Consider the following 9,598-nt stretch of genomic DNA (forward strand, 5'->3'; position numbering starts at 1 on the left):
TGCTGTCCCCGGTGCCTGGTCCTGCCGTCTCAGCTGCCCGACTGGTGCCTGCGTGCTGCGTGTTGACCTCGGGTCTCCTGGCCGTGAGGCCACGCTCCACTCCCGAGTGCGGCAGAGGTCGGGGCATCCCGCCCCGGTGCGCTGCAGGGCGAGGGGTGAGGGCTGCGAGCTTCCCTGCCGGACCATCCCCCGGGATTCAGCCGCAGCGCCCAGCTTTGCGACCGCAAAGTCTTTCCCTCTCTGTCTTTGGTACTCATGGGCAATGGCGATTTCTTCTTGGTTTGGCCTCTCTGAGAGGGATAGTTCCCTATTGGAGAGTAGAGTTCTTAATCAGAAACTGCGATGGATGGTCTTAGTGATGAATGGGAGCTTGTCATTTTCTCGGCTGCTCTTGGGTAAAATAGGAATCCCTTCTCATTTGGGAATTTTTAATTTGGTTTACTTACAACAATTAATTTTTGAGTTTTTAAAATACTGAAAATTAGACTCGTTTTTGCATCGAGGCTCAAAATCGCAAGCGCAGTGTGGCGTGACATCTTCACTTTTTAACATTAAGAATCTGCATTTTAAACAGGGAGAGGCTAGCCAATTGAAGTATTTTGCATTGTAGGGTTTTTGTCCAAAACTGTTAAAATGCTTGCGAGTCTGTATCAGAGACTGAGTTCAAAGTGTTATAATTGACTTATTTTTCTGTTGCTTCTGGGACCAATTCGGTGGAACATTTGGCAGTTTCTTTTTGTATATGCTTTACTAAACTTGCTTTTTTTAGCAGTGAAACAATGCAGTGATTCTTCACAGCCAGTTCTTTTATCTACTTGCGAGGTTAAACAAGAGAAAGCTGATTTGACCTTTCCCAAAGGCAGTTCTCAGTGTGTCTCCTCTGCTTCCTTTTCCAGAGTTCTAATAGCCTCTGCATAGTACCAATTTTTCATCTGAAAAGATCTGAACCGACATTCACCAAAATTGTGTCTTTTTAGTTGTTTAAAGCACACAGTTTGGAAACTTTGGTTTATTTTTATATATTCACTGGCCTGCCCTGTGCTTATGTTGACTTAAAAAAGTGAAAAGAAGCTTGTTCTAGAGCTATCTATATGTAAAAATTGTTCTTGCACTGCCAATTGCTGACACAAAGTTGGCTTATAGCTTTGTTTTACTTGTTTACTTAAAATTTGTGATCTGATTGTCAATGATGTATTATACTACTTTAATAAATTCTGAAAATAAAGGTAGAGCACACTTATCTAAGTGGACATGCCAACATTGTAGCCCCTATCCCCACTGTCATTGTATCTTTAGACATACTTTACAATTTCCATAGAAAGCTGCTTGTGGCAGTAAGGTTTTTGGTTATTTGGGGTGATTTTGTAAACAATTGCATACTATAAGTATTAGTTATTATCAGTGTTAGTAGGCCAGCACTACGGTGCTTCAGATTTCAAGTATTTAAGAATATAGCTTGTTTTTCATTGAGGAGTGGCTGTATGGATCATAAATTGCTCCTCCCTCTCTCTCAATCTCTCTCTCTCTCTCGGCCTTGAATTTATGGCAATCCTCATACCTCAGCCTCCCAAGTGCTGGCATTACAGCCATGCACTACCTGGTCTGGCTTCTCCTTTCCTTCTAAATCCTTTTTCTGAGGTCTGTAAAAGTCAGTTTTTTGTTTTTTTTGGCTTTACTCTTGGGTATTTGGAATCAAATGCTGCTTATAGTCAAACCACACTTTGTTCTTCAAGATTGGTTCTTTACCTGGATTTAATCTTATGCTGGCAATATGAGTAATGAATGCACATTACAAAAGAAATTTAATATAAATATAGAGATAAGGGGGGCAAAAATTAGTAGTTTTCCTTCCCTCTTATTGTTGCCCTAATCCTATTTTTTTCTTCAGGGATGACCATACTTAATATCATGGGTATATTCTTCCAGATTTTCCCATGTCCTTTTATATTGGAAAATCATTTAGTGAATGCCTTTGAAGTACCAGGCACTATTTTAATTCTTAGGGTTGCAGAAATAAAAGATGAGAGCTTTCAAGATGTTCAGACAATTACAATGCAGTATGAGAAATGCTGTGATAGAGCTAGTAAATGATGAGGAACTGGGGGGCCTCCTAAATGACCCAGTCCATTCATTCTTTTGTTTTAATCCTTCAGTACACAGACAGAGAGTTTATCACATGTTCTGGGGACACAGTGATAAACAAGACAGATCTCTTAGTTGTCTTCATGAGCTTGTTGCTGAGTACAGGCCTCAGTCTTTCTAACCATTGGTTACAGGAGGGGCTAGCTATAGGAGCTCAGAGGAGGACCACAAATGAACTTAGAGGCTGTTCTGAGAGCTGAGGAAGTACTTGAGAAGGAATTTCAGAGTCTTGAGTTGAAGAGGGAGGCTCCAAAGAGCTAGTCAGGGAGATGGTGTGTGAGAGCAACTGAAACAGTACAAGTTCAGGATGGCTGTGCAGAAGGAGCACAGGCAGGGAAGTGGCAAGAAGGGAGACAGGAGAGTTATTCGGGGCCATCTGCCAGCTACACCTTTCCTGTTGTATGGAATTTGAACTCATCCGTAGACAGTATGTGATTGTGGAGGACTTCTGAGCAGATGAATATTCAGCCTTTGGGGAGTAGATTAATAAGTGGAAGGAGGGAAATTTGAGAAGGAAGAATCTCTGGAACTTGGTCTTTGGTTGAGTGTGTGTGTGAGGCAGGGTCTTGGGGAACGAAGCTTTTAGGACAGTACCCTGTTCTGGTTGGTCGTTGTGTGACAGTGCCATGCTCAGGAGTGGTCAGCAGCATGCATTTAGGGAGAAGAAGATAGGCCATTCTTGGCCAGGATAAGTTTTAGGTGCCTGTGGGACATAATGTTCATTTGGCTATGCAAGGAATCTGGATATCAAGAGAAGTCTGGACTCGAGTCAAATCTGAGAGTCCTTAGCACCACAGTTCCCAGATAGCACCTAAAATCTGCTACAAATTCACGGGGAGTTGGACATATTTTAAATTGTTGAGGAAACCACAATGTCTAATACTAATACTGGAAACTACTCTCTCATGATTGTACAGATTCTCAGTTAGATCACACTGTTTCTTTTGATGGTTTCAGTTTGGTAAAGTAGGGGTTTTGGTTGGTATTGCACCATGTGGAAATCTGTGGAGAACAGGAAAGAGGGTGGTAGTTTCTAGAATGACTTTAAAATTTGGGAAATTGTGCAGTACTCAACAGGTGCACATGTACTAATTAGGAAATATAATTAAGAATGAAATGAAAATTTTGTTTTCTCAGTTGAAATATGCTTTTTTTTTCAAACGGGTACTAAATTGTCAGGAAATAATTATTTTACTTGTTAATTTTTATAACTCAGCAGGCATTTCTTTTGGTCTGAGAACAAAGTGGAATGAAGAGAGAAAGTTTAGGAACCCCTCTGCCTTGTTAATGAAGCTGCTGGAGTAGATGAGGTTATTCAAGGTGCAAATATGGAGTAGGAAAAGGTAGGGTAGAATGAGACCTGACGACCTCTAGAACACCCAGGACCTGAAGCTGGCTGTATTGGAAGATAGGTGCACTGAGACCAAGGAGGAAGAGTTCATTGTGACCAAGGGAACCTAAGGCAAGAGTGAATGCTTGGGAGCTGGGAGGTCCTTAGTAACAGTGTAGGAACAGCAGTGACAACATTGATGGGGATAGGGCCCAGAGGCTGGTTACCAGGGGAGTGAATGGGAGTTGGGAAGGGGAGCTCCAGGGTGTAAGGCAGCATTACTCAAGAAATTTGGGGATATCAAAACTGCTATACAGATTCAATGCAATGCCAATTGGAATTCCAACACTATATTTCACAGAACTAGAAAAAAAGATTCCAAAAATTCATTTGGAACCATAAGAGACCTAGAATACCAAACGCCATCCTAGGCAACAGAGACATGGTAGCGGGTATAACAATTCCCAATTTGAAACTATACTACAAAGCCACTGTGATAAAAACAGCACGGTACTGGCAAAGAAACAGACCTGAGGATCAGTGGAACAGACTGGAAGACACAAAAACAACTCCAGATGTACTCAGCTACCTCATCTTTGACAAAGGAGCTGACCGTCCCCACTGGAGGAAAGATAGCCTCTTTAATAAATGGTGTTGGAAAAACTGGATCTCAACCTGCCAAAGATTAAAACTAGACCCTTATCTTTCACTATGCACTAAAGCAAAATCCAAGTGGATTAAAGATCTAAATATTAAAACAGAAACACTAAACTTGCTGGAAGAACTCTTGAAGACATTGGCATAGGAAAAGACTTTATGAACAAATCCTCAGTAGCATGAACACTAGCAGAAAGAATACACAACTGGGATCTCATTTTATTAAAAAGCTTCTGCACTGCAAAAGAAACCATCAAGAGAACTAAGAGAAAACCTACAATGTGGGAAAAAATTTTTACCAGCTGCTCCTCAGACAAAGGACTATTATCTAGAATATATAAAGAACTCAAAACTATCAGCCGCCCCCCAAATATAAAGACCTGATTCAAAAATGGGCATCTGAAATGAACAGACATTTCTCAGACAAAGAAGTAAAAGCAGCAAGTAAATATATGAAAAAATGCTCCACATCAGGGGTCATTTGAGAGATGCAGATGGAAACAACACTGAGATTCCACCTCACCCCACAAAGAATGGCTGCTATCAAGAAATAAACCAATAACAAGTGTTGGCGGGGTTGTGGGGAGAAAGGAACCCTTCTCCATTGTTGGTGGGAGTGCAGACTGGTGCAACCACTATGGAAATCAATATGGAGATACTTCAAAGAGCTGGGACTAGAGGTTCCATTTGACCCAGCCATCCCTCTGCTGGGTATCTTTCTAAAAAAATTAAAAGAATCATATCTCAGTGATATATGCACACCTATTTTTATAGCGGCACAGTTTGTAATAGCTAAAACTTGGAAACAGCCCATTTGCCCATCTATTGCAAACTGGATAAAGAAGATGTGGTTTTTCTATAAAATGTAATACTACTCAGCCATAAAGAATGAGAAATTAGATTCATTCATAGGTAAATGGATACATATTGACGATATACTCCTAAGTGAAATAAATAAGTCACAGATGTGTAAATACTGAATAGTTTCTCTGGTGTGAAAAACTATAATTGTACATAAGATCCTAATGAGATAATTAACAATGTGAAATAGGAAGAAAAATGCTAAAGATGTAGGGGAAGTGGGAAGGGTAGGGGAAAGGTAATAAGGGAAAAAACATATGACAAAATGAAAAAATTGAAATAAAGTGTTTGTAAATGGGGAGGGAAAAGGGGTGAAGGGAGGGCAGGGACAAGGGGAAAAAATGAGAACCAAGACCTGTCATGTAAAGGTACAAGATCCCAATAATGAATGTAACTACTGTATACCTAAAATGTACCAATAAACTCAATGAGGAAAAAGAAAAAAATTTGGTGATGGTAAAGGGTGGTAACAGGGAGGAGGGTACCAGGGGAGCCTGTTTGCTTTTTGTTTTTACATGGATAGCTTTGAGCATGATTTGGTGGTAGTACAGAAACAAGAAGAGGATGCAGAGCGTGGTCCTGCTAGGTAATAGTTTAAAGACTTCCGTTAGATTTAGCTTTTGGATATAATTAGTGATTTTGGCAAGGATATTTGGTATGGAGTAGAGTGAGAGGGCTAAGGGAGGGAGGGAAGCCAATCAGGGCTGGCCCTCCTTTTTAAAACTTGGTTATGAAGAAGAAGAAAAAAAATAACATTAAGTAGAGAGGGACATTTGTTATGGGATGATTTTATTTTATTTTATTTTGGTACCGGGGATCGAACTCGGGTCCTTGCGATTACAAGGCAGGCAGCGGAGCCGCTGGGCTAAATCCCTGGCTCGGATGATTTTATTTTTTAAGTGGAGACTTTTATATTTTTAAAAATGTATTTTTTAAGAACACTCTTTTCTTCTTTTCTGAAGACATGCTTTTCTTTGGACTGGCTGGTCCTTCATGTGGTGGCTTCCTCTGGCCTGGCGTTGCCTTTCAGATTAGCAATGTAGTGAGGGAAAACAGGACAGGTGGTCTTGTTCTTTAATTTACAAAGGTTTTGTGGGCAGGAACCAGACAGCACACTGTGCATGCAGTACTCACGTGTATGTTTTTTGGTCAGATGTCCTGTTCTGTTTTTGTTGTGTAAAGAACATTGTTTTAGTCTTCGCCTTGGTTCAGTGATGACAGTTACTGTCTTCTCACATCCATTCTTTTTCCACAGTCCTTTTGAGTTTTGGACCTTGAGTATACTTCTATTTTCTGACATTGAAAGCCATACTGAATGTTTAAAAGTTGCTGTAGTACATGCTGAATATTTTAGTACCATGCTGCAGCAGTTCCATTTTAGTTCATTTTGTAGCTTACTTTCATTGAGAGCTGTTATTCATTTTGTACACACAAACAGCTCAGTTGAAATATATTGCATTGTGAAAGTACGAATGTGATTGCCTGTGAACTGGAATCTGTATGACTGTATTTTATCAGCTAAGTGCATGAAATGGTACATTTGCTGCACATGGTAAATACTCAGAAATATTTTTACATTGACTAAAAGTGTGTGTTTTGACTCATTGATACACAGTAATCAGGATACTGTCATGAATGTATTTTAGAAAATCTGATCTTGATGCATTTTGTCTTATTAACATCACACTTATTTTTCAGCCCCTCAAAATATGTTTGTAACAAGATTGTCTTTATTTTTGCCTATTTTATGTACAGATGTCCTTTGAAGGGTAGTACTAAGGCAGATTTCAGCTCTGAAGTGGCTTTGTGATTTTTTTTTTTTTTTTTTTTTTTTGTGGTACTAGAAATTGAACCAAGGGCCTTCATATAGTGGGTTATATCTAATAAGTCACTAAATTGCCCAGGCTGGTTTCAAACGTGTGATCTTCCTGCCTCAGCCTCCCAGAGTGGGATTACAGGCCTACATTACCATGCCTTGCATCTTGTAACTCTGCCTGGCCACATTGTTGTGAATTTAAGTTGCTTTCTGTGATGGAGGAAGCTGAAGCCCACATTGAGGGATGACGTTGACCAGAAAGGTGGTGAAGAGAAGAAGGGAATAAGTTACACTTAACTTTATGTCATTCTGAGATACACTGCTGCATAGTTTAGAATAAGGAACAGGATACTGGTTTTTCCATCTCTTCAAATGTAAAAGCTTAATTTTAGAGAGAAGAGTGTACTTTTCTAATATAGGCTACATGCCCATTTTTACTATAAGTAGAGAAACATTTTATTTTATAACCAACCCTATAGAATTTTAAAACATCCCATTCATGGTTTTCCATAGTATTTGTGTCCATTTTTGTACATCTGTTAGAATTATCCAATGACTTTTTTTAAAATTTGAAAACCCAGAAGTACACAGTACTGGTCCCCTAGTCCCCAGTCACCTGTTATCAAATTTTAGTTATACAGTGCAAACATTGTTGTTTCCCAAGGCTTTATTACAATCAAATTGTTCTTTGAGATAGTCCAGTGAGGATGGTTATTAAGATGTTACTCCTTTTCAAAATGTAGCATTACAATTTACAATTGCAAGATTTATCAATGATAATGAAGTTTATAACTGAGCTGTAATTGAAAATTTCATAGCTTCTGTCCTGTTTTCTGTTATTTCACATAAGCTTAATTAAAAGCTTTTTCATTTTTGACATGCTGTCTTGCAAAGAAATTGTGTAAGCCACAAAACTTAGACATCTGAAAGAATTGTATAGGGGTCAGACACTGAAAGGTTTAGGACAACTTTATTTCACTAAGCTACGTTTAAAAGTTAACTTTTTTGTGGTTTTCTTTCTTAGAGTACTGTATTTGTTTTATAATGATTGTCAGTTAATTTAGACAAAAACATTGCTGTGCATTTTAATATTTACTGAACATCTTTTCTCTTTTGGACTTACATCTCATATTAGCTTGTGAATAAATAAAGCTTATAAATAGAGTTATGTTTGAATGGCACAAGTACTTTATCTAGATGTTTATTTTCTGAGTTGCTTAAGATTTTATTGACCGTAATCAATGGAGGCTTATCTCTGCTTGACCTTGATTAAATGAATATCTGAATTAGCTTGTAGTATATACTCAATAAAAAAAAGTTAACTGTAAGTAGTGAAACTCAAAAGTATATGAAGACTAGGAATGAAAACAGTAGACTTCTACTTCTAATACGGGTCAGGAATCCAGGGCCAGCATTGTAGATAGGAGAGCTAAGTGCTTCAGTGACTGCAGGATTACCTGTGTAGGTCTGCTTCCTTGTGGGGTGTGCTTCCTCAAGGTTGCTGTGTCATCAGCCCTTTTCCACCTTGTAATAAACTTCCTGAAGGGTTCAGCTGATGGAGCAGGGGGTGAGAGCAGAATCCTGCCGGAGGTTTTTGTGGCCCAGCTCACATTGCCTCTCTTCTCACTGGCTGTACTGAAATGTGGCCCCTCTTAACCTAGTTTGGGCTAGTTTGGAGTTTCAGCTAGGAACCTCCAGAAAAGAGAGGACATGGATATTTGTGGTGCTACCAGTTACTACCCCAGGCCAACTGGGAACTTGGCTGACATCCTGATGCTCATAGTGAAAGGGAACCATCCTTAGCTTTGTGCTGTAGTTTTCACCCTCCATGAAGAACATACCAGAACTTCTCCTTACTGTATTATCTGATTTCACACTTGGGATTTGGTGTTAGTTACACTGAAAGGTATAGTAGGTGATGCTTTCAGTGTTGTTACAATAGTACATGTAACAGCAGTGGTTCTTCTAAGGCTAGTTGTTGTAATGTCCTTGAGCTAAGTGAAAATGCAACTTCAAAGACAGTCGTGAAGAAGGTCAAATAAACATGGTTTATATATTTTCTAATGCTAAGAATGAATACATCTCATATCCTTCAAACAGCCATTCAGAAATACTGATCTCAAATGCAAGTTTGATGTTACTGCTTTTGATGTTCTTGGAGTGCCAGTATTTTATGCTGTCAGTAAAAGGTATCTTTAGAGACCAAAGAGGGAAGACTGGGTAATTTAAAGTCAGTATACTCAGTGCCAGGCTTGTTCTATAGTAGGAGCTGGCAAACAGTAACCTGTGGATCAAAGCTGGCTTTTTGCTTGATTTTGTAAAGAAAACTGTTGGAACACAGATATGCCCATTCATTTATGCATTGTGTATAGTGGCTTTAGTGCACAGAGTAGATCTGAGTAGAATTGACTTCTGGCAACAGAGACTGTCTAACCCACAAAGTAGGAAATAGTTACTATTTAGCTCTTAATACAAAAATCACTGGCCCCTCTTTTGGAGGAAAAATTTTCCGTCTTGTGGGGCTCACATTCTAGTAGAGGATATGATAACATGTCAATATGTGTTGTAGTAATGGCTATAAAGAATATAAAATAACCCAGGGTTATGGCACATACCTGAAATCCCAGCACTCTGGGAAACTGAGGCAGGAGGAGGATTGCAAAGTGAAGCCTAGCCTCAGTAACTTAGCAATTTGAAGCCTTTCTCCAGATAAAATAAAAAGAAAAGAAAAAGGCCTGGGGATGTAGCTCAGTGTAGATGCCCTGGATTCAAACCCTGGTATCACAAATCAG

This window comes from Fukomys damarensis, unplaced genomic scaffold, assembly GCF_012274545.1.
Source record: "Fukomys damarensis isolate Sample0158 unplaced genomic scaffold, DMR_v1.0_HiC HiC_scaffold_38, whole genome shotgun sequence".
Lineage (NCBI taxonomy): Eukaryota > Metazoa > Chordata > Mammalia > Rodentia > Bathyergidae > Fukomys > Fukomys damarensis.